The sequence below is a fragment of the Rhodnius prolixus genome, unplaced genomic scaffold, assembly GCF_049639745.1.
Source record: "Rhodnius prolixus isolate KJV_2025 unplaced genomic scaffold, Rpr scaffold_13, whole genome shotgun sequence".
NCBI lineage: Eukaryota > Metazoa > Arthropoda > Insecta > Hemiptera > Reduviidae > Rhodnius > Rhodnius prolixus.
Window position 1 is genome coordinate 13,734,048 of NW_027411583.1, and position 25,927 is coordinate 13,759,974.

The 25,927-nt window shown below is 38.0% G+C and overlaps 1 protein-coding gene and 1 long non-coding RNA gene across 4 annotated transcripts in view; both read right to left on the reverse strand.

Annotated features, from left to right (window-relative positions):
* Positions 1–25,927, reverse strand: part of qsm (Zona pelucida superfamily protein qsm) — an 87,986-nt gene that overhangs the window by 27,904 nt on the left and 34,155 nt on the right. The gene's annotated exons all lie outside the window — the stretch shown is intronic.
* The window catches only part of LOC141448246 (uncharacterized), a 48,951-nt gene continuing 30,746 nt past the window's right edge, over positions 7,723–25,927 (reverse strand). Inside the window, exons 2-3 of the long non-coding RNA XR_012454923.1 lie at positions 24,708–24,964; positions 7,723–16,615 (exon numbers count right to left, since the gene is read on the reverse strand). This is a non-coding gene — a long non-coding RNA (uncharacterized lncRNA). The remainder of the gene's footprint in view (positions 16,616–24,707; positions 24,965–25,927) is intronic.

Below are 25,927 nucleotides of genomic sequence, written 5' to 3' on the forward strand. Positions count from 1 at the left end.
CATTAAAGGTAAGTTTAACCGAAATTATGATATTTATTTAAGGGAATTTAATGGCAATGAGAATAAAGGCCAATGAAGTAACAAACATTATTGTAGGGAACGAAAATAACTCGTATAACAGATAAAAGGGGATTGTTGAAGACCGACAAAGCTCCCAGTGTAAAGAAAACTAAAATATTTAATAAAAAAAATAGAACTTTTAAAGCTTTTTTTTATTAAAAAATATTTTTTACAAATAGAACTATATTAACGAAATGAATGGACTGTTTACGTTGTAATTTTTACTTGAGCTCTAGGTCAAAGTTTATTGTGTGGCGAGCATATTGTGTATTAAAATTGTAAAATTAAAATGTGAAGAATTATAGACATACACAATTTAAACTGTATTAATTGGTAAAACATTTTTATAAAGTAGTTAGGCATTAGACAGGACGCCATGCTTTCCATATATATGTACATGTAAGTGAACAACATTCAAGCTCGAAACATCGCAGGAAGCTAAAAAACTTTACATCCTGTTTGCACAGCCCTGTAGATCCTGACAGAAAATCAGCGGTCACCCAGAAGTAAGTAGCTCTGTACTGATCTTCATTTCTTTTTAATTTCCACGAAAATAGTTGCAACGATTTCCATTAAACTAAACTTCCATTAGATCAACAACTTCTGTTTGGAAATATTTCTGGAAAAACCAGCAGGGAGCCCCTTTTTTCAGAAATTTCCTTTATCGAATATTCTTGGGGGAATTTTATATCTACCGGGGGCAGTGTTACAAGTTTTTGAAACAGTTTACGAGAAAATATCAAAAATGAAATATTCTGTCAGTGACATGTTACTTCCGATTGAGGAGTTTGCCGCGCTATGTCTCTTTAACTTCCTGCGATTTCCTAGTTTTTTGGATAATTGCGCGCACGCACACGGAGACCATTCGGTACAACCATTTTTATGAACTTCAAGACGGCTATTTCCGGCGGAAAGTGAATTCAGAATACTTGGCACGATTACAGTACTTCCTCCTTTGCTAGGAAATAGAAAATAACATAAAACTGTCGAACACGAAAGATATTCAAGAAAAAGGCACAGTTTTTAGAAAGTAAAACTATGGTGGCCACCAGACAGAGTTGCGAAACCTAACTAAAGGAGGGGTACCAAATTGCTTGAATTGCGTAACTTTGGCCTAAACAAGAGCCGCCAAAGTTCGGTATTTGGGACTTTGTTCACTTCACCAACTCTCTTAGATAAGTACGTTCACTTAAACTTTGGAAAGTAATCCCAGAATAATCCAACTTCATGGAGATGAATAGAAGATGTTGAAATAACTACGGTAGTTAGAAAGAGAGAGGTAACCTGCGCAGAGTGGCCAGCGACCCCCAGGTACTCTGCCTTCTGCATCGTTCTCTTGATTAGAACAGGTAAAGGGGAAGCCATTAGGTAGAAACAATTCCATCATCACACGATATTGGTCCAGCTAACCTCAATGGTATGACCTGGTCGACCGAGATTGTCCGTAACATCTTGGCCGATATCCCAGTGACCTCCTTACTCGCTACACTCATCCGGACCATTGCAGGATCTTGTGGCAATCAGCTGTTTCTTCATTACTTTCTCTTCTAACTGTAAGCAGAAGAAAATTGCAATCTAACTTTTCACCCTTTGTTGAACCCCTTAATTCGACTTTAGCACGAAAGTATGTGTTTTTATCAAAATATCTCAAAAAAGGGAAATGGCGCAGAAGCTTAAACTTGGAATTATAAGGAGGATATCCGTCAATCGGGCATTCGACTTTGTAAAAATGGTGGTAACGGATAGAAGCTTTTTAAAAGAGGAAGTCCAGATTTCTCCACACAAATCTGACGATTCAGTCTCTAAAGATGAATGAAAGTGTAAAACCGTGTACTTCCGGGAAATCACTCAATCTTGAACGTACGCCACGAACTCCATACTTCTCTCTTACAGTCAGTAAGAGAAAGCAAAATGATAATAAACTCTTTTTCCACCATAAAAACTACAAGTGGTCGTTGTTAGTCTGTTTAAAGGCAGCGTTTTTATGGAATTACTGGAATTGGTGAAAAATTTATCATAATATTTTATAGTTTTTAATGACGTCAGCATTTTTTTTTTAATGATGACATTTATTGTCTATATATATATTATATATCTTGATTTCCGTATTGGAACTCATGTTGTCGTTAATTTTTTTTTTTTTTATGACATCATCTTTGTATTTATGAGCAGTAAAAGTGAAATTTTTAAGGGATATTTAATTACCTCAGCTTTTATATTCTTTAAAAACGGGTTTCTTGTTTTTTCACCAACTTAAGATACATATCTTGGGATGCGGCTTCTTAGACGGCTTAAAAATAACCTAACGTCTTCGGACATGCTTAGCAGATCTATAAGTGAAGTTTTTTTAAGAAGTTATGAGAAGTAAGTACCGAAGTCAACTAACCAACAGACACCCTGGGTACTTCAACTTGTGGGTGTCAAGAATGAAGTTATGAGAAAGTAAGTATCGAAGTCAACTAACTAACAGACACCCTGGGTACTTCAACTTCTGGGTGTTAAGAACATTGTAGGTCAGATCTATATACAAACTACATGCACCCTACATACGAGTATACCTAAATACCCATAAATAATGAAATTGCAAAATAAACTCCCATTCAAATAAATAAACATTTATTCATACTACGCCCTCTGGTAGTTCCTAATGAATTCCAGCCCCAGAACGGGTAAGACCACGGTGTAGTAAGGAAATAAAATATCTACAAACCGGAAAAGGAATAGGGTGTTGATACACTGCATTTTGTCCACGAGACCGATTACCTGACCTTCACTATTTAGCCGATTTTGTGGCCATTAGGAGTTTATTTAAAGAATTTTTAAAATGTGTGAATTTAAATTTAAGCACCGCTTGACCCGCCAAATTTAAGGGAAACTGCGGAAGTTGAGCCTCGAACGAGAACTTGGAAATCGGCTTCCAGTCGGAAGTGCCACTTTCCCTGATATAGAATGTTTCCGTACTTTAGGATTTCCTCGCTAGAAACGGCTGCTATGATTTTATTAAACATTAGAAACACCCAAATCTACAACTTCCGCTGGAAACAGTATGCGAGGAAATTCGATTGCAGGTGCTTCTGGCCGACAAGAAGTGGATGGATTCCCAGTAGAAATTTGAGAACAGCAGTAAGAGATGCGCACTAGATTGTTTGTTACAGATGGACTGACAGACAAACTAATTCAGTAAGAACCACTTCTGGTTCAGGGGACCTGAAAAATGGATACTTCCAGCGCATTATCCAAATCAATAATCTGCACCATTACAGTACCTTCTCTTCTTGCAGAGAAAGGAACAATCTAAGAGTTCTATTTGGGTCAAAGAAGGAATCTAGCAATGGATGTTAATCTTCCACAAAAATTAGACAAGGAAATGCGCGCGCAAACAAAATGCAAAAATAAAAGATGAAATTTCTATCGCTACATCCTGCCAAATATGGCGCGTGTAAAGATCGTGATCACATTGAAGAGATAAAATAGAAAAAGTGGATACTCTGCCGTAAAATATTGGCTGTAAAAATGAATTATGCAGCGGAGGGGAGACCGGTACCAAATATGGGCAGAACTATGACGTGAACAGTGTTCAAGAAGGCACAGAGGTTCTGGCCGACTGGACTGATGACGCAGAAACGTGACAAACTGGCCAGCTGTGACCCTGGGCAAACCTGTAATGTAACCTTCTAAAATGAGAAGACCCATATTGGGTTTCATCAATGTTCAGCGGCTTATTGTTCCTTGAAGCTGGAATGAAAATATGGAAAAAGTCTAGGGATTAATGGGCGACCACTTTGGCTCTACTTCCTCTGTAGCAATTCAGCAACATTGCTTGTATATTTCCGCTCACAAGTTAGCACTGCAATTAGGAACTAATACGGGCTCCAATTGGGTTTATTTCCGCTTTCTCCCACTGTACTGAAAGAGTTTCACCGGAAATACCCGTTTTGAGCTACTCCGAGTGGTTCTAACTCAATTGCTCCGCGTGAGACGTGTTTCTGCATGTCTCAGCCTTGAAAACGAAAAGTCGCATGTCCTTGAGATCAGCTGCAAGAGAAAGTCATGTGAGTTGTTCACAGCATTCTGAATGGGCAATCCTGATTGGACAGGTTTACCATTATGCTGGCCTACTATCAGCTGGGACATCTGATTGGTGGCCGGAAATACGATTGTTATCTGCGATCATGAAGACCGATACCATGATTCGACATACTACCGGAACTTCTTTACGCGCCAGGTTCATCGCACTTCCGTTTTCAACATATTGTGTCTAGTCTGACTCCTGTTTTTTTATTCAACTGTGGAAACATAATATTTATTCTGAAGATTATTCATTCTTATTTTCCCTTTAAGAAGTCTGTCTGTCTGTACGTAGGTTGTGAGATTGAATTATAAAATTGAAAAGCTGATGGCCAAATTCGATCGATGGCAAGAATCTCCCTACTGAATCAATGTTTTATCTTTTTTGGGTATTTTTTGGGTATCAATAACTGGTATCACATTCTGAAGTCCTGATGCTGTTATATGAAACAGAATGAAAATTTTACCAAGAGCGGAGCTGACTTTTCAGGCTTTTCCCTAACATGCCATATTGATATCGCTTGACCGGATGTGTGAATCTTAGGAAGGATACGTTTTTAGGTTTCTGCGCCGACTAGCAAGATAAAGATTTGTCGCTTGAGGGTTCTGTAATGTCACGCTTCCCTCTGCAGTCTAGTCAAAGTTTGAAGTTTGACGGAAATCTTAGAAAGAATTAGAGAAATTCACTGAATGCTTCATACCGTAATATTTGGCTTCCGGAAAACACCTGTTCCCCATGAAAGACTGAATATCGAAAATTTACTACGATTACCATACTTCCTGTTCCCACTAATCGAACTTGGAATTCCTTTTCGTAAAGCATTAAGCAATATCGAACGTACATCGAAGACTAATTTAAGTTTATAACAACTAATAGATTAAAATATTAAAATAATAATTGTATTTAGAAATGCAGTCATTAAATAAATCATAATCACTACAAAATAGGTTATGCGTTTATTAATATAACCTCACGCATAACCTCTTCCAAATGCAATTGCTTTGCTCGTACATAAATGATTTCAATTTATTCTTTTAAAAATGACCCATAAAAGAAATAAAATGAAATATTTTCTATGCTGCAGATTTTACCGTTAGAAATAATAACCCAGCTATCACTAATATGATTGTCAGCTAATAAAAGATAATAATATAGGTAGCATTGGAATTCACACTGCTCCGATATAATTACTTTTAATCACTTACAATCAGCTGGTTTAATAAACAGCTGGTTTGTTATTGTTTCTCTCTCTCTCTCTCTCTCTGTTGTCCCTTGTGAGAGCAAGTATGGCAGTTTGTTGGAAAATTGTAGAAGATTTATATTTGGAGATTTTACGCTCTGAAAATAAGATATCGGCCATTATTGTCTTACTGAAATTAACCCACTTTATTGGACCGATTTCATTTCTTTTATTTATTGTTTTTAATGATTCCTATTTCGACTCTGTAACAGGCTCGCAAATGAGTTAAAAACCACTTTTTTTGGACTCTAGGTTCAACAAAACCCTTAATTCCCGGAAAATTCAATTTTGGAAATTTAAAGACTATGGCAAAACTTTTCTTATGTAAAAAAAAAAAAGGTAAATATTCGCCTTTAACCAGACAAAAATAAATTTTAGTGATTCTGGGTTACAAAAATAACCTCAACAGTCTCCTAAACTTATGCGTCATTTTTGCTAAATTTATTTTCAATTAAATTTTAAATCCCATTAAAATATTTTTAATAATAAATTTAGTTTGTTAAATCCTTCTAAGATTTTTTTGCGGTAAAAGGTTAATAGGATACATTGGCGATGATGTCATAGGCAATATGTCGGCTTGTTTACCGGCCATATTCAATATTCATAATGAAGTCCCAGACGCATGATTGCCTTTATCTGTATATCTGCACACGGAGAGTGAGGTTAGCTTGCGTCACACATGGTTATCTTTAACCATATCCACTGCTTTATTCAAATTTATATTCACTCCATGACAAATTACTTTTTTTTCTTCTTTTTTTTAAAATAATGTATTTTTTGAAATTCCATTAAGTTTTTTAATGATAATAGTGTAAAATATAGAAGGTGCTGCTATCTATAATGAATAGAAACCTCTAGTGCGCAGACTCACACGAGTTTTTCTTACTACTTTTAACATTCTTCCAACTCGGAATCTTTAATACATATCAAATCTTTAAATTCATTACACCATATTTAGTAACTTCCCGGACTAGTCTAACCCCACCCATCATAAATAAATATGAATATTATATATATATTATATTCAGTGGAAAACTCGACTAAGAGAATTGGCCACCATCTGGTACTACTTTCCGCCATTGTACAGGCAAACCAATCGCTTACGAACAGTTAGATCCCGGTAATTATCTGTACAGATTGCTAATTGGCCCCTGGAAAACAAAATGACAATTGGATACTTGTTGAAGTAACTACAGTTAAGAGTTCAACGTGAAGATGCAGCACGCTACGACATCTTGTTATGGGTGCTCCACTAAAAGCAGTCAGCTGTATAACTGCATACCCTACTTCCATAACTCAACCAGTCAAATCATTCACAATGTTCTCTTCAACTCTTTGGACGAATATTTTATGTACGAGTATATCTTCGGTTATTTTATTGGTTCTCTGAAGATTACAGTAGAGTTCAAGGACCTTATTTTTTTAATTGTAGGAGAAAGAATTGTCGTCTAGTAAGTGTTTTTGTTTTGATTTCTGTATGCAGCCACGATAGCCGAGCGGTTAGAGGCGTTGACCCGCAAAGCTTTTAGGAGTATTGCGGTAGTAGGTTCGATCCCGGTCTTGGCCAATTTATTAAAAAAAAAAACTTATAGTAAAGAATATCTCTTAATCAGTTCCGCCCAAAACACCTAATTTCCGTAATTGAATAGTAAAGCCCGCCTGACAATAGGCATTACATCACTTAATTCGATAAGAAATTGTATTTAAAGCCTGAAACATTGCCGTTTCAATCGAACTATTTTTGTATTACATTATATGCACAAGGATGAGAAAAATAACTGTTACCAAGCAAGGCTACAATAACAATATAATTTTTATGTATTTTATGCAATTTATGAATTACCACGTGATGTAGTCACGAAGCTGCCCCCAGGGACTCGAATCGCGCAACGAGAGACCGCTGATTGATGATAGTTCCATTGTGAATTGAAATTAACGAGCTCACGATATTTCTATAGTATTTATAAAAATGAAATATACTTGTGATTTCGCAACAAATGCGGAAATTGTAAATATTCAAGCGTGTATAGTGCCATTTTTTAGTTTTGCTTTGTTTTTATAAGATTTATGACTTCAAGTCTTCGGCTCCATTCCTCACTCTTAAGTTCTATTCAAACAGCTTCTGGTCCAAACACTCGCATGACTTCCTTAAGTTGACAGTTAAGTTACTCAGTTCACATAATCAAATTTTATTCATAACTTACTATTTTTGCTTCTATAAAGGTGGGGGTGGACGTTGGTCTAGTAGTTATGAGCGTGGCTTTGTAAGTGGGAGATCCCCAGTTCGAATCCCGCGTGTAGATATTTTTATTTGTTCAATTTTTTTGTTAAGAAAAATGATGTGTTTCTGCCCCTATCCACGATAGTAGTTGGAGTTAAGCCCCGCTTGAAAAAAATGGGCGATTACTTTACTTTTAGCTAAAAAGGCGAACTTCTCTTCAATAAAATATACGTTAATTATTTTTGAAGTTAATTGTTTGAAGGAAGGGTGAAGTCCCAGCTTCCCCAGAGCCGAACTGGAAGCAAGTGATCGAGCTAACGTACTTTATGTTCGAAGTACGCTTGAAACTTTTTGGCGACTGCTCGGAAGGTACAAAAAAAAACCGCCAAAAGGGCCGTTCTCTTCAGTGGCACTTCCGGTGACTGAAGTAATTGAATATGGCATGATGTTCAAAAGTACCCTCCAAATCGTCTTATCCATCACACTATGGTAATGAGTTCAATTTCCGGTCTAGGACTATGGTTTGTTAGTCGTCTCCGTCCACGACACCTAATTTGGTAGTTTAGATATAAAGCCTGCCTGAAAAATGACGGAAGTCTCCGACCAAGTGGTAAAACCTACATTATCCTGTTCAGAGGACCTCACAAGTAGTATTTCCTGCGAAAACTCACCAATCTAATGTATGCATGATTGCAGTAGATACTCTGCAGAGAGGCAAGGTTTTTTTTTTTTTTGATGATTTAAGGCGCGTCAACATCTAAGGTTATTGGCGCCCGGAGCTTTTTTCTGTACACTGCCGGCCTCCGGACAGTGTTCTCTCGTTACAGACAACACTGTCCATCACCGGACAGTGAGCTGTAAGAAGCTCCTAGGAAGAGATAATCTAAGGGGTCAGCAGCTGGATTCGAACCCGCGGGACCTCCGCGTGGGAGTCCAGTATGCTAACCTCATAGCTAATCCCTTCCCTGAGAGGCAAGTTCTGCATAATTGCAGTAGATACTATGCAGAGAGGCAATAAAGTCCATTAATGAACTCCCCACTAAAAAATCTCTGTTTCAATTTTTTTTTTTTTTTTACTACGAACTGGGGGTTATTATTTTTACAATTACGTTTACCTTGGGCTACCCAGTTATTAAAGAGAGAACTGACTGACAAAAGTACAGCTAACAAGCGAACGTACGTATATGTAAATGACAAGGTCGTTCTAAGGCAAACTATAATTCTTTTTCTTTTTCTTTTAAATGTTATCAGCGTGTAATTTTTAGACTTAAAATCCAAAACAAGACTACAAAGAATTATAGTTTGTTTTTAGTAACCATAGACAGGAAACACAGAGGAAACTTTAGACTGCCAAGGCGAAAATGGCTCCAACTAAATTGATTCGCTCATTGTACCCTTTTATGGGTCTTATATTAGAATCAGTTTCTCCAATTCTCTGGGCAGACGCCAAATGGTTTCATTTGACCTTGGGTGTAAAGGTATTTTGGGGGGGGGGACATCCCTTTGGTTTGCAACGTACTTTTAGGAAATATTATTTCTATGAGGGGGGGGGGGGTGGTACTTAAGGGAGCTGGACGTGATGAACCCTTTAACAGCGGCATCATTCCATGACTGTGAAAATGTACATTGTTGACGTTAATTACTGTATAAAAAATATTGTTAATTTATAATTACATTAATAAATATAATTGCGCAAATTGTGGTGAAAGAAAGTCTAGTAAGGAATTTGAAAACCAGACTGTTTTAGGTTAGGTTTCTTGGCTGAGAGGTTGGTGCAGCCCATTGTGTTCACAGTATGTCTGTTTGCTATGCACAGCCTCTTATATTGTCTCTTTGTTCACTAGACAGGAATACCAACCCACTACTATAAAAAAAAAAAAAAAAATACACCAATACTTTCTTTTGTGCCCCCCTCAGTTCTCCTATTATTCTTTTATCTCGTACATCAGTTTTCCTTGTTGGTATTCTATTATATTTCATTGGTTTAAAGTTCCTCAATGAATACTAGATTCAGAACGTCTCAACTAGCCCTCTTAACTATTACTTAACCCAGAATCTTGTTTTGTCATGAGCCAATTCAAATGTACGATCTCTCCTCCCCTTGTTATCATAACAATTTGTTGCGCCTCTTACGTTATTCATAAATCTAAGTTTTTTAAAGTTTTATTTTAATAAACATCTTTACTTATTTTATTTGTTGTTCACAATTTACAGGAAACTTTTCAACTGTAAATCTAATGTAAGAAGTCTTCTTAAAGGCGGGGATAAACCCCCCCCCCCCCAACCAGCTAGGAGGAAGTCCTGTGGGAACTGTGTTCGTTCAGCAACCCTGGGCTTAGATCAGAATAGATCCTCCACAACTTACGAGCTGTGCTTAGTCCTCTTTCAACTGGAGGAGAGAAGCTGGAGTCAGCGTTTCAATCGACCTGGAACGGTTGAATCGTTTTGGAGCAAGAGAATTTGGGCCAAAAAAAGGAAACGAGTTAAAGAATTTTTTTATATTTAGATTTAGATTTTCCAGTTACAGGTGAGATCTTGAGGAGGTCGTGGAGGGGAGTGTTCATACTCTGATGATGCATGTTTGTTTGAAAGGTCTGGAATTTATTTATTTTTTTAAATGAAATTGAAAGTTTGGTTGAAGTTCCAAGTCTGTAAGTCCATATTGGAGTACGCCGTTTGTGTGCCTGCGGAAGCTCCGATTGTCTGTCTGTTAGACGCGCTAGTTTCGGCGATTAATTCGTCTATAGTTTTAGTGTGCTAGTTCCCATGTTAGTCGTTTATCGATGTAAATTTTAATTAATGTAAAAAGTTTAATTTTTCTAAAAAGATGAACATGAACACTCCATACTATTTTCTCATACGTCATTTCTTACGTCATTAAATTTTCCTCAGAGCTTTCAATATCCTCTCAAATGATAGCTGTCTTCAAAATTATATCGTACTCGCCACAATTGACACTGGATAATTATTTTGAGGTTAGGTTTCTTTGAAAAATGGTTTAGGTTAGGTTTCGATCAGATTCTCTGTGTGTGAGACAACAGTCAGAGAAAAATGAAGTACGCAATAAGAGAAGATAAAAAAGATCAACTCGTGATTACGTCATCGTTAAGCGAAGTGAAAGTAGGTTAGACCTATGTAGTGTACTATCTGCGGCCAATAGACATTCTCATTGGATTAGCTTGGTTACGTCACCATCCAGCACTAATCAGCTGATTCTGTTTCTAGTTCGTCACTTGCAGGGTCTTTGTTTTACGTGAGTGCATTATTTATATACAGCATGAACATCCAGGAGGTTATTTTTTTCTCGGTTTTCTGATAACCCCCCCCCCCCAACCAGCTAGGAGGAAGTCCTGTGGGAACTGTGTTCGTTCAGCAACCCTGGGCTTAGATCAGAATAGATCCTCCACAACTTACGAGCTGTGCTTAGAATTGTGTTTTGAATTATTTACAAAAGCAATGTGAAATGCTTCATGCTTAGAAGACGTTGATCCAAAAATGTGCCGTTAGTCCAAGAGCAGCGAAAAATATATAAAATAACAATTGCACGCACAGGTATCTTATGTAAATTACCATGAGAATATAATATATACATGAAAAAAAATGTATAATACAGTGTGGGGGAATTTATGTATGCATAAAAACACGAACTAAATAACATTTTGTTAGGATAAATAAAATGTTGATTTTTTGTTTTTCTTTCTCTTACGTAAGCGGAAGTACGTAGTGCTAGCCAAGTTTGTGAAGACCTATTTCCGAAATGTCCCTCAAAAATGAAATATCCCTTCATTAGAGTGCATTTCCGGATAAGTTTCGGTCAGGTGTTCGGAATTCGAAACGGATATTTCCGGTAAAACCTTTGACACGATCGCAATGCTTCCCTCTACTAGAAGTAAGAGAAAGTTAAATTCTTGAAGCTCGGCCACAGAGTTCAGTGTCTGCTACCAGATGAATGATCCTTAAGAACTAAATTTCTTTTTTTCTGTGGAGAACTCGTCGAGAGACAAGGAAAGAACGGCGCCGATGTTGAGAGCCTATGTATGAGAAGGAGTATATCAGAATAGAATGGACGACCCAAACCATAATGACATGTAATGCAAAGGATGAACTAATAGCTGTACGTCCATTGTCCTCGGATGGTGTCATTGAGATTGCCTCCTTGCCGGAGGAGGAGAAGAGAGAGAGAGTCTGACTGCCAACTGAAAAGGGAAAGTCCTGGACCAGTGATGCTGCGGCCGGCCGCCCAGACACCGTGACTCACACAGAACGTGCTCTGTAATCTCTCGGATCCTGGTTATTATCACCAAAAAAAAAAAGAGAGTCGAGTCGTCCCCTCTCTACATGGTTATGGTTGTCGCTTTTGTGTGTACCTCAGGACCACCCTTGGAGCTCATCTAAAACTTATGACATTGTCGTCTTTAGTAGCACTCCTTTTACTTTCTTCCTGCTTCTCGTAAGAAGAACTGAAGGAGTTTGGATCTTTTCTTTTCATCGGGAATAGTTTGGACGTCCTCTGATTGTGTTTAGTTCCTCTCTCTGTCTCTGTAACGTCCTCCGTTCAGAGTTAATATTTCGCTAAGGTCGTTCGCGGGGTATGACAATGAGATCCGGTCTTATTCGATTTCGATCGTTCTATCGGAAGTACCGTACACTTTTTTGAGATTTTCAAAACATATAAATGTCCTGCGATAGAAGACTGATATAAGGAGTAATATTAGACTTTAATGTTAGCATGAAGTATGTTTCAAACATCCACAGTTGGAAGAAAAGTTTACTCGTTAGTTCCTTGGGAAATTGCAGTAAAGGAAGTCATGTCAGTGGTCCATAGAAGACCTTGTTGTCCCATCTCGTGGATGCTGAATTGTATAGAAGGCATTAACACTATGACAGACAGAAGAACGCACCGGCGCAAATAACTAACAGGCTGTCTAAGTTCAGAAAACACGAAAGGAGGCACAAAAAGGAATTTAACAGGATCGGACAAGAGTGTTCAGGGCTCTGGACAGATGTCGTCCCTTCAGGCGCAAGCATTGTGTTATTTATTTTTTAAATTTGACCATTAAATACAGTTATTTGCCGGAAATCTTACAAATTACGTGCCAACAGAAATCACTCTCTCTCTCGCTAAACATGAAAACTAATGTCGCCAATCCAGCTGGCCGTGCCATATTCATCTGGCGATCGTGAAAATACAATTATTCGAAAAAAATAAATAAATTAACAAGTAAGTATTTTAGAAATATGATTGAAGTTAAGTGTTGAGTCAGAGGCGACCGGTTCTGCGAGTGATTATTAGTAGAACCGCAAGAGACGCGGCTAATTGCGGCTGCAAAACCGCAACACGGCCAAACCTCCGCTCCAAACACTCCAAATCACTGCAGGCTATTCTCTAACAACTTTTGATGGATCTTCTTCATCAGTACGTCTGTCTGTCCAGGTTTATTTTTTTTTTTTTTTAAGAAAATAGTAATATCCATCACGAATATTTATTGCTGTCTGCGCTGAGCAAGATTTGTGTTCAGTTTTTAAGTGGCTTCCTGTCTTTAGAGAACCCAAGATAAAGATTCAGCTGACTGTTCTTTTACGTCTCTGGTTTAAACTATAGAAGGGAAATTCCAGGAAAATTGAGTTCGATTCGTAATTTCGATTCCATTTCTGGAAAATTAATTTGAAGATGTTTTTCCAACTAAATTGCTATTAATAAAAATAAAATATTTTTATTTATGTATTTAGGATGAAATCAAGGAAACAAATAATTACTGTGTTACAATATAACTTTATTAATTATAGGTCTGTGATACGAATGACTCGGTCATATGGTGTTTTATTATTACCATTCGATTGTTCTTGAGAAGCCCTTTCCAATCGTATACGATCTCTGTATTTGGTTTTGGCTTTTCGACGCGTAAAGGCCGACATTATATATTTTTGATAATATTTTTTTATTCTAACACCTTTATTTTATTCACTGTCACTATTTTACACAAATGTTTTATACACAATCGATAGATTGTGACGACAGCTGACGATTAAAACTTAAACGAACATCGTAGCTTCTCCGAGTCAAAAGTTACTACTAATTGCAAATCTCGATACCCAGCAAAATGATCTCAAAATGGCGGCGCTTCCCCCTCCACCGCGCGCGATGCGTCACAGTCCTCGCTTATCGTAATGAATTCTTTGATCTTTTAGCTATCCAGTGGTCTAATTTAATTTTGGATGTAGACGATAGATTCGAAACTATAACGCCAAACTGTATCCCCCGATTTTGTTATCATTAGGTTTTTTGGTTTGCCTCCATGTGATAGCAAATTTAAAAACGTATTCACGTCAAAAGGTTTTACTAAATTTCCCAAGTTTGCGGAAAAATCCACAGATTATTTCCTCTTAGTGCAGCAACCAGAAGCAACCTCATAGATTAAAGTGGTCAGCATCCAATCAAATCAATCAGATAGTAAGAAAAAAAAAAAATCTATGAAAAATAAATCCAATCGCCTTCGAAAGTTAGGAGAAGGTTGCATTCAAATAGGTTCATTAACTTCCCACGCAGGTAAATTATAACGTCAAAGCATACAGTGTGGCCAACTGTGGTCTGTAAGATTACCCTACGAGCCCCCTCCCACCCCACACATATCTAGATTATAGTGTTTGGTTTCCTTGATTAAACACTAGATTCGTAAAGCCTCTCCTATAACATACTACGTATATCTAATCTAGTTCTATCTATGTATTTGTGGAGCTTAGAAGAGGAGGAATTACACCAGAATGCATGTACACCGTATAGAGTACAAATGTAAACTAGATTAAGCCGTCGTGATTACCAGCTGGTGTTATGTAAAATCCAGTTTTGGTTTCTATCGATGTATCTGGAGAACTGTAGCCACGCGAGAGAATTGAAAAAGGAAAATCGATTATGGCCCCCCTTAAATAGAAACTGACTTTCATTCCGAGAGGATGGACTTGTTGCAGCAAGTTTACGATCATGTTGGACTTTGGTAATTAAGTTTTTAAAGACAGAGTTAAAGCACCTACTTCCGACTTCTCTACTTTCTGTGTAAGAGAAAGCATTGCGTTCGTATAGAATTTTTTTTATCGATGGCTCAGAGCATAATCGCCAGATCAATCGCCATCAAAGCCGCATTGGGAGAGATCTCCACATAGCTGAACGCCCAGTGTGGAGGAGTCTTCTATGGCAAAGGACATTGAGCGATTTTTCTTCATCAGCAAGCTAAAAAAATCCATAATCGCCATCATCACCAAAACTTCTAAATCTTCTAAGACTACATTTTCCGGACAGCATGCCCATCAAGATACTTAGAGATAAGAGATCCGCTGTTAACAACTTTAGCGAGCGTCCTCGAACGAACTTCTTCGCCAGACTCTGACGCCCACCTTCCGGATTTCGATTTGCCACAGAACCAGGACTTGGACTTGATTTCTTGACGCTCTTTAAGTTCAGTTTGGGAGTAAAAGCCCCCAAACTTGGTTTTACATTGGTGTGGGGGGGGGAAGTTACGCTCACTTTAAAAGGGCCAAATCGTGTCCGACAAAACGTGCTTCTATTGAACTTCATACAGTATTGAATGTTTTGTTGCTGAAATTCCGCTGGGGAAAATCCAAGTAAGGAAAAGTCTGGTCAGTATTTCGGGGGCCATATTTGTTCATTCTATGGATCATTTTGAGGAATGAATAAATTTACACATAGACAGACACAAGTAGAGGAATATACTTGATTAGTTTGGCGCATGCGCTGTGCCTACAACGTGTATATTTATTTCTATAATCAACCAGTAACAAACTAAATAAACAACCAACAATACACCAACCATAACCAGGTTTGTTATTTGGCTGCTTTTGTTCGTTGAAAAGATATTGTTAATCAAACAGACGCTTTCTAGCTCTGGGCTGTGTCCATTGTAATCCGGAGACTTTGTTTGCAAGCCGGCTGCCATATTTTGTGCGCACCAATGCGGACAAAAGGGTCCAGCAGTTTGTCAGTTCGGCAAGATGTTGCTGCTGGAGTATAACTAGCGCCGCAAGTGTCAGAGAACAGAATTAAGAGTGTACCTTCCTTAATGACCAATCTAAAAAAAGGAGACCATTCTTTCATACAGCGAACTCTAACGACAGAGGTTGCGCCACAATCGATAATTATGATTTGTTACGCTTGAGCTGTGAGCGTGATTCTACTGAAATCAAGTAATCAATTTTAGGATAATGGAAATGGGTAACATCCGGTGGGGATTTATAGTTGCCAAGATGAGAAACACAACGAGATTCTTAGTGAGCGATGGCATTCACCTATCAACTTAAAGAAATATCTTCAACTAGATGGTCTTCAGAAGTGGTTGCCACTAGAGATAATAAGTGTTTTTTTTTAAAAACTAGCTGCACTTTGAGTAGATAATACCACATTGTCATAGTAACATCTCATCTTTCATTGACAGCTCATTCGGGCTACCAGATGTCCTTGTCTAGATCGCATAAGAAAGACGTTTGTTTCCATTGCTAGCAAAACCCAAGGGTTTATTGCAGCTGCAGACATTGCTCTGTTACTCTTATCGAGTTTGGGGGTCAAGATAGATGCGAACCAATTGAAAAGAAATTTCTGATGTGAACTCTAACACGACTTTGTCCAGAATCAAGTTGTAGACTTGTGTGTTTGTATTTATTTTGTACAAAGTTGGAAGAAAATCGTAGGAACGGGTGACTTCCGCTTGATCGATTTCATGATCCCCACCCTATAATAGCATCCTGTGTTGTCCTATAAGCTAGACATCGGATAGGAACTTTTAGGAATGCATTTTTGAGTTACTGAGATCACATACTGTCAGATCAGTCTACAGACTCCTAAATTCTAGGTACAAATAATGGCAATCTTTAGTGAGCCACACAAGAACTTCATGGCTTCAGCTTTATTAACAAACAACCTGGTGGGTAACATGCAGAACTGTTTGCAGCATATGATTAGAAGTAGAACAACATGATGTACTCACAGAATGCGGTCAGCTGGCCAATGTAAACTCACCTGTAAATAAAAAGTTAATATTAGTAGAATTAAGATTTATTGATGTTAAAATTAAGGTGAAACAAGTGCGGTCATTGGTTAGTGGTACAGTGCGTTCATTGGTTAGTGGTACAGTGCAGTGCGGTCATTGATTAGTGGTACAGTGCGTTCATTGGTTAGTGGTACAGTGCGTTCATTGGTTATTGGTACAGTGCGTTCATTGGTTAGTGGTACAGTGCGGTCATTGGTTAGTGGTACAGTACAGTGAGTTCATTGGTTAGTGGTACAGTGCGTTCATTGGTTAGTGGTACAGTGCGTTCATTGGTTAGTGGTACAGTGCGTTCAATGGTTAGTGGTACAGTGCGTTCATTGGCTCCCAGAAAGAGAAATTATTTTTAGAAAAAAAATCTTCTCTTATTACAATTTTACGTAATTCAATGTTCGTAAAACTAGAAATTTGCACTAAAAACAGTAGATTCCTTCAATATTGTACATGTTCGCTTTAAAGGGTTCTATTTTCGAAAACATCGCTACAAACTATAAGAATCTATTCAGAGAAATAGTACTTCCGGTAAGTTAATATGAAATTTCGGTTATATATTAATTAACTACTACTACTAAATAGATGGTAAGGCCCTATCCTGCACTGAAATAGCGCCCATCTATCCCTTCCTCCCGGAAGTGCCCTCAATCCAACTTATAGAACTACTTCCGGGCAATAAGTGCATTTAGTTTAAAGGAAATCTTACGAACCATTTCCGTTGAAAGTGCCAAAACATTGATAAATTCATTCAGTAAAATGGTTACTTCCGGTTGGCTGATTTTTAGCCCAAAAGCTTCATGATCTTATCCATCGTCGTAGCGAATTTATTTTGGTATCCCTTTCCGGTTTCCTACTTTTGCCCATCATCAGAGGCAGAGTAGAGTTTTTCACTTCACTTACGTTTCCGTCTTTTACTAAACTTGATTTTCAGATAGAAAGTGTTATTTTTCTAAAAACTTGGCAGTTCAAACAGATATTTTGGGCGGAAATTAACTTCTTTTTTTTGTAATATTTGGCACGTTCACAATCATTTCCTTCCTTAACTATCGAGAGAAAGTAAAATAATAATAAAATTATTAGACCTTGAAAATTTATATGTGCTACTTCCGGAATGGATTTTCAAGAGCATACAGAGCACGGCCACAGTCTGTACCACAAAGGTAATGATCAAACTGTAATTGCCCAGTTTGTTTGTACTGTTGTTGTTTTCAAATGGTAGGTTATATACGTACAGGTTCAAGCAGGTTATATACGGGCAGGTTTTACATGCACCAATAAATAGCTAACCATCAGCTAGAAATGGACCGGTCTACTTATTTAGAAAAGTGTACCCATCGTTGTCTACGCACCCGTCCATAACAGTAGTAGTACAATAGCTAATTGCGCAGACGATAATCATAGGCTAAAATCCCAGTTTCAGTAAAGTACGTTATTAATACTTTAAATAATACACCTTAATTAGTTACCGTTAGTATTTCCAACAATGGACGGCTTGATCAGCAAAGTCCAGACCTTAACGTAATAATTGGTTTCAATAAAGTACAAGTCTAGCATGGAGTTTGCGCAGAACTGTACTATTCGAGGTCCAATTTTGCGCACATTTTCACCTTACTAATATCAATATGGCGCTGTTTATGTAAATTTTATTGAAACATAATTTTTACTATAAAAACTTGTATTATCCCAACTTGTATTAGCCCTATCACTTTGATCACCAATTTCTTGGCAAGCATTCTGGAGGAACTGTGACCTCATACTTCCTTGCAACTGTAATCACGTGTAATACTGACGTCAACTATCTTTTTAGTAGAAATTCTTACTCGTATCTTGAAGAAAATTTGATTAGATACGAGGTGTGTCTACTAAATAACGAGACTATTGCTGTAAAACAATTTATTTTAAATTTATACATATTTAGGTTATTATCACCTTCAATATACACCACTCCCTTTTCCCTACAACGCTCCATGCGAATTTACCATTGTTCGAAACAGTGCTGGAAGTCTTTTTCTGTCAGCTCCTGCATGACGCGTTCCGCTTTTTCTTTCACAGCTTCAACGGACTGAAATCGTCTCCCTTTTAATGCAGATTTGACTTTGGGGGAACAGATAAAAGTCACATGGGACCAGGTCAGGCGAATAAGGCGGATGGCCTAAAACTGGGATGTCGTACTTGACTAGAAACGTCTTGCGACAGACAATGCAGTGTGAGCCGGCACGTTGTCTTGTTGGAGAACCCCGTTACTTGTTCTTCCACTAATCGGGGGTCCTTTTTATTTCCTTACTCTTTCACGGAATTTGAGCAACCACCTCACCGGTAGTAATGTTGATTCAATTATAATCGGATATTTTCAATCCGCTTTGGACGTGGAAGGGCGACCCTGGCGGTCATCATCTCTGTCTTCTCGGCCATCTTGGAAACGCTTGAAACACTCAAAAATTACGCACATTCATCGCCATAAACTTCTTTTAATAAAAGATAAGTTTCAGTAGCGGTTTTACCCAAGTTTCATGTGAAATTTCACGATTCGTTGTTGCTCTACTACATGTGTAGTATCATGTTTTGCGGCAAAACGAAACTAACACCTCTTACCCAAACACGTCAGGTTCCGGTCAGACACAGATTTCTCTACAAACACGTGAGACGCTGCTGCAATCGAAAGAGAAGGCTTTACGCTGCACAGCTGTCGCGGTCGTTAGGATTTAGCGCATGCATAGTTTTTTTGTAGCAGCATCACAGTCTCCTTATTTAAAGGCCACACCTCGTAGAATACGGTAATGAAGAAAAAAAAGTCAGGTCACCCCAGATTTGTTTTCCAAGTCCAGGAGACTTAAATGTTCCTATAAGTTTTGGGTGGAGGAAAACAGGTATTTCCATAATGAACCGAAATCTGGAGAAAATTAGGTGATCGCTGTACTTCCTTTTAGAGTAGTAAGAACCTAAGTCAATGATCCTCTGATAGCTAGACGACATCCATTATTGTGTTTAAGAAGAACAAAAAGTCTGCATTACAATCCACCATTAAAGTCTCTCTCTGCATTTAAAACATTTTACCGCTACAATTAAACGTAATCTTGCTAAGAATGCGAAACTGTTGGTAATAGTGTATTTAGCGTCAACAAACTTCATTTAGTTTTCCATCCAGTAATAAATACTCTGCTATTGTTTTGTATACACCTAACCTGCACACATTTAACCTACAAAACAGCTGTACCGGCTAGCCTTCAGCTGTTTCTTATAGTATTGCTAGCGCTTAATAGGAATTACGGTTCTCTACGATGAGTACGTCATCTGCTAGATCATTTTGATGTTACGCTAACTCCCACGCAATCTGTGTGTATGTATTAAATTGCATGCATTAAAGTCTAACATTGTGATTAGCACAGCTAACGAACAGTACGGTACAATAACTGTGCCAGTAGTTTAGAGGAGAACAATGTGTTCCGAGTCGCAACGATTAGCAATGAGTGAGCGGGGCGGGGGGACTGAGAGAGAGACTGGCTTTCTAAATTTCTTCCTTCCTCTTTGGAGGCTGCTAAATCCATATTTCCGGTGTTGACTCCTTTCCAGGGCAACGGTTATAGTCGCAGGCTGGAAAATTGCCTTTGGATTTTCTGCTAACTAGGAACTTTGGAAAATATTTAATCCCGGTGAGGGTGAAACGACATAGAGGGTAAAAGTGAACAATACACTGAAATGGCACGTTAGAATAAAGCCTAAAATTATGCATTCCTTGGAAAACTGCCCTAAAATTAATTTTCCTAACCAAAAAGAAAAAACACAATTTAAAAACATAAACACGATAGCCAAGTTTAAAATAAAAAACGTTCTCCACGATCACTTAATTTCCTCTTTTTGAGGGAAAGTGAAAGAAATCATTAAACGTGAAAATAGCAAAAAAAAACAACTAGAAATGGTATTTCCGGCTAGAGGAAATTTCTTTACAAGAGTAAAACTGGAAAGCGTTACATACAAACGTCACAACGGTTTGCCAGCCACTATTTTCCTACTGAGCTAACCTCAAAACCTTGCAAGTAGTTCCGGTGAAAATAGTCCGGCCTGTTTACATCATTTCCTCTTCATTAACTAGCAAGAGAAAGTGGAGACTTCTTCTTGGCTTCAAACCACAGGGGTTGTGGAAAAGCGGCCATCCTGTAGGCGGATGGAAAGTTTGTTCCAAAAGGAAAATATAAAGTTGAAGGAATAAAACAAAAGAAAAGAAAAGACATGATGCTAATCAAGCGGGGAAAACAGTTTGTGCCAAAGGTTTTCTACTGCTGTAGTTTGGATGAAGATAATGAAAAATCTTCGCAAACATCATCTTCGCATTTTCCAATTCGGCGCTGAACCAACAATAAGAAAAATCACCAATCAGGGAAATTCGCTAGATACGCAAAATGCCCAAGGGTGCTTCTGCATTTCTCGTCCACCCTCCATTTCCACGGTGGGTTTGAAGTCCTAAATTTTCCAGGATCAAAGTTACTGAGCGTTCACTATAAGTTTCTACTTTGGTCTTCTTCCTGCTTAGAGGAAGCAGAATTCGGTGTAAAATTGAAATAAAGAAAGCGCGTTAAAAGTACTCTACTTTGGAGGAGAGCTCAACCTAAAGTTCTTCCACGTCATTGCACTTACAGGAAGTTATCCAGATGTATAGTAACATTTAGGATGCCATGTTTGAAGGAAAACTGCTAGAACTTACTGGTTGGCTGAGCTTTTCCAAAATCCCGTATGGTAGCACCTAAGTCGAATTCTAAAATCTGGTTTCCGTTTTTTTTTTAAAGGAACGGTTGGTTATGGATTTTCTTGACAGTTTAAACACAGTAAGTACCACTTTTCTTAGTACTCAGGTGACTTCAGTCAAAACGGATGTTTGTTTACTGTGGATAAGTGTCTCGTAATAAAAGTACCGGAACTATGAATGTTTGAACCCAGAGTTTAAGGGGGAAATGGAAATGTGTTCAGTGGCATCTTCAGAGGACCTTTATTTCTCCTAATCTGGAGAAGATGGCTTCAATATTACATACGAGGGGTTATAATGCCATAGATTTCAATGGCACTTTGTGGAAAACTGTGGCTCCAGAAGGGAAAATCTGGAGAGGTTGCTACACCTGATCTTATGGGAAGTAAAATGTGGGCCTTTTCGTGAATTTCGTCAGTAAGGAAAACATATACAAACGGGGATCAAGATGGGTGCCCACATTCGGACACCGGATGTTAAAATGATGACCTCACAGACCACCTCCACCCCAAAAAAAATAAAATTTAAACACGCATTTCTCTTTATAATTGACATCTGTATAACTGAGCAAAGCGCTTGCTTTAATATTTATAACTCTATTCCCATATTTAAATAATGTTTGCTCTTGTAAAAAGGTACAAATAAGGAACATGGTTTCGAATTCTGCAGCTCATTACCGGGTACATGAACTTGCCCAACTGGGAACAGAGATCTGAGCCGATCTAGTCGGTTCCTTTGCCGGTTTCCTTTGGACGTAAGGAGGATTGTATTTCTAGAGGCACGGGCCGCTATGTCAAAAGGCTGTTGGCTCGTTAATGCCAGTAAAATATTGATATATGCAACTTTTTTATCTTTTGCATTAGTGAATGCAATAGGTATATGACTTAAATCTTGATTTTAGATCTCTCTCTCCAAATCGCCGCATTATTTTTTAAAACTATGCATTTTTTTTTTTTTTTACTTTATCTAAAGTTTCGACCCCACAACACTATTTGCACACACGCAAAAAACCAATTAATAAAAGCTCATGCTTCCCAGTGTTTTTCAATTTTTCCGGAAGGATGTTATAAAGGAGGAAAATATATTTAATGTTTATTGGGCCAGTTAACACCAAACTGTGGCTGAACTGATCGTTCATTTCAACAGTACTTCCTGTGACCAATAAAAACGCTAAAAAAAAAAATCGTCTTCCTCATGCCATTAAATGTCCAAAATCTACTAAATCATAATAACTAATACGTCACTTGACATTACATCATGCAAGCAAGTTCATGGATAGTAATAAATTAACAGTTTTAAGCAACGGCTATTTCCCAGCTGTTTTTACTATCGTTGCATAACGATCTATTCCACAGCATCACACTAACTGTTGCATTATAGTATTAATTACATACCATAAAAAACATCATCACAATAAACTTATAAAAGCACAATAAAATTGTTAATATTGTGTGTGGGTAATTTAATTAAGAATCGGGTTTAATGTTAGCGAATCCGTTACTAAGTACCAAAAACCAAATGAATTTAACTGATGGGGCTGAAAGCTCTACAATTTGTGGTGGATAACTGTACTTTATATCCAGGAAATGGAAACCTGATACTGCATGTTTAGATGATGGATGTCTTTTAATTACTAATTAGCGACACTCCTGGATGTTGTTGGAGATGAGATGTACTGCGAGCAGACTACTGGCAGGCGAATAGGCTAGAGTGCTTTAAACAGGGTTTCTAGACTGGGATGTGCTTTTGGGTTGATTTGGGGTGAGGACGCCTGAGCGATCTCTCGTGAAGCGTGAACTCTGCCATTTGTGGCTCTTCTGGTGTCAAGGGATGGCAATGACCGCTACTCAGAGTGAGAACTTGGTCCTAGCAGTCTCTACAATGCGCACTGAGTTTTGGTACTCACTAAGTGTGAATCCTTTAAGTATTTCCTGTTTGAGTTTGTTCCGTTGAACGTGTCGTACTTCAACCTATGGGTATCAAGACTCACTTCCTGTATAAATCTAATCTGCCACTCATTTTATTTTTTTCCGAAAGAAGTTACAATTTTGGACCAATCAAAAATCTTCTTCGTACATCTTAAGGCCACCCAGAGAAGTTGGCCCTGGACTGCTGAATTCACTTAGACCGATCCTGGTTACTTAGACCAAGCGGGCTTCTTATTATAATGGTAAAGCGGTAAGTGGTTCTTCTTGAAGAAACGTCAGAACATTAGAGAATGCGATATTCTATAGAAATAGAATGTTGACGTAAAGATGTTGCGGCGAGTGAACACACACTGCCATGTGGCATCTCCTGAGAGAGTGAGAGAGAGCGATCTCTCTGTCCCCTTCCAACAAACACACACACACACACACACACACACACACACACACACACTAACCACCAGAGAGGGCCAGTTTCTCCCGCCAAACTAGTCTGACATTCTGTAGATCTGTTGCCGTTCCAACCACACTCTTCACTTTTAAAAGCTGCACGTCCTGGACTCTTCGTGGTCGTTCCATCTCGATCGTTCTGGCTAAAAATAAAAAAAAACAGGAAGAAGAAAAGAGACGTACAAACGGGCCGCCAGCTGACTGCAAATAATGTGCCTCCCTTTTCTGGTTGCTGGTTTTTAAATAGCTAAATACATTTTTATTGATTTTGAAATACCAGTGGCTTCCTCTAAATTCCTTAATTTGGCACCCGACTCTCTCTTAATGTTCCTCCCCTAGGTTAGAACCATCAATTACTACTTCTCCTTCTTCAATTTGGAACTTCAAAACGGAAATAACCTCAAAAATGTTAATAGTAAATTATGTGCTTCCGCCGCCATCAGCGACACCTAATTGGTAGTTGAACTAAGGCAGGGATTACTTTCCAATATTTCCTTCTTACGCCTGCATTCCCCTTAAATGGCAATTTAGGGAAAATTCTTCTCACACTATCCCCAAAGAAAAAGTGCCTTTAAATGAATCTTTCCCGGGGGTAAGGTTTCTAATAAAAGTTCTGGATCCAGATGTATAGTACATAACATTTAGGATGTCAAGTTTAAAGGAAAGCTGCTAGAACTTGCTGGTTGGCGGAGATTTTCCAAATCCCGTATGGTAGCACCTAAGTCAAATTCTCAAATCTGGTTTCCGTTTTTTGACAGTTTGAACACAGTAAGTACCACTTTTCTTAGTACTCAGGCGAGTTCAGTCAAAACGGATGTTTATTGTGGAGATCATACGATCGATATTCAGCACCATCGTAATACTTCCCTTTGTAACAGGAAATGAACATTGCTAAATTTGGCATGTTGCTATAGTAACGATTAAACAAATAATAAAAGAACACTTTAAGATACTTACGTCCTCTTACTCTTTAAAACAGAAAGTTTTGGCGTCGTGCAAATTACCAATTTTGAATATATCCGTTTGAAGAACCCAGTACATAACTACTGTAATCCAAAAACTTTATCGTTATAACGATGAAAGTTCAAATTGGTTATTTCGTTTAGAATCCACCAGAGGCGCCCATGTACACATCGCTCCCTATAACTTGATGACTATATCAGTAGAATTCGTTTCATGGCAGTTCTCAGGAAGTGGTTATAGCCTAGGCTTTCCTGTAAGGAGTCATTTCAAGTATCAAGTACGGTTACAAACTGTATAATGATGGTAAGAGAAGGAAATGGACTTCAAGAAATATGAGCTTGACGGAAATTCGTGAGTTCGAAACCTCAAGAATAGAACTAAAAGGAAGTCGTGTTCGTGTTCAATGCGTATTATTTTTACAATATTAAAGAATATAATGAAATAATTTCGTTTTTTATTAACGATAAAATTATTATTATTTTTTTTTGTAAAGTAAGTAATATTTACTGTAATAAACTTAATGTGGAGTAAGTAATGATCTGCTAATTATAGATATTAATGCGCTCTACAGGCTGCACTCGCAAGTAATATATTAATTACCCGACAATGCTATTTATATCTTTTAGAAAGAGGACTCAGTTATTACGTCATCGTTTGTGTTTATTTATTATTACACTTGAAGGTTGTTTACTACCTCTTGCCATCCAAATGAGGAGTATTGTGTTCGTCAAGTTGGTTCTTGGAGTCACTTTATGGACTTGACTTCTTTACTCAAAAACCGGAAAACAAATTACGGGAAGTGCCAATTTGAGAATTTGTAGTTTAAGTGAACACACAAGAGGGGGTCTCGTTCAATTAGATTTTGGCCATCGACAGACCGGAAGTGCCACTTCAATGAATTGAAAGATTATTTGACAACTCTCTTTAGCCCCCCCCCGGGAAATTTGCTGAATTCGCTTCCGGGGGGGAGCTGCGGACGAGGCTTCACCCCCGCCACCATAAAACACAAATCTAAACAGATTTAGGTTATCCCGTTATGATTGGGACACGAATCAGGTCGCAAAAAATTCATACTCTTCAAACTATCTGGCCATCTTGTTTGTTTATATAAACATGCACGATAATAGTGGCCATCTATTCAGTTTATTCAGAATTTATTTGTTTGACAAATGTGCTGCTTTAAAATATTTGTTGTAGTGGTTATGGGCGTGGCT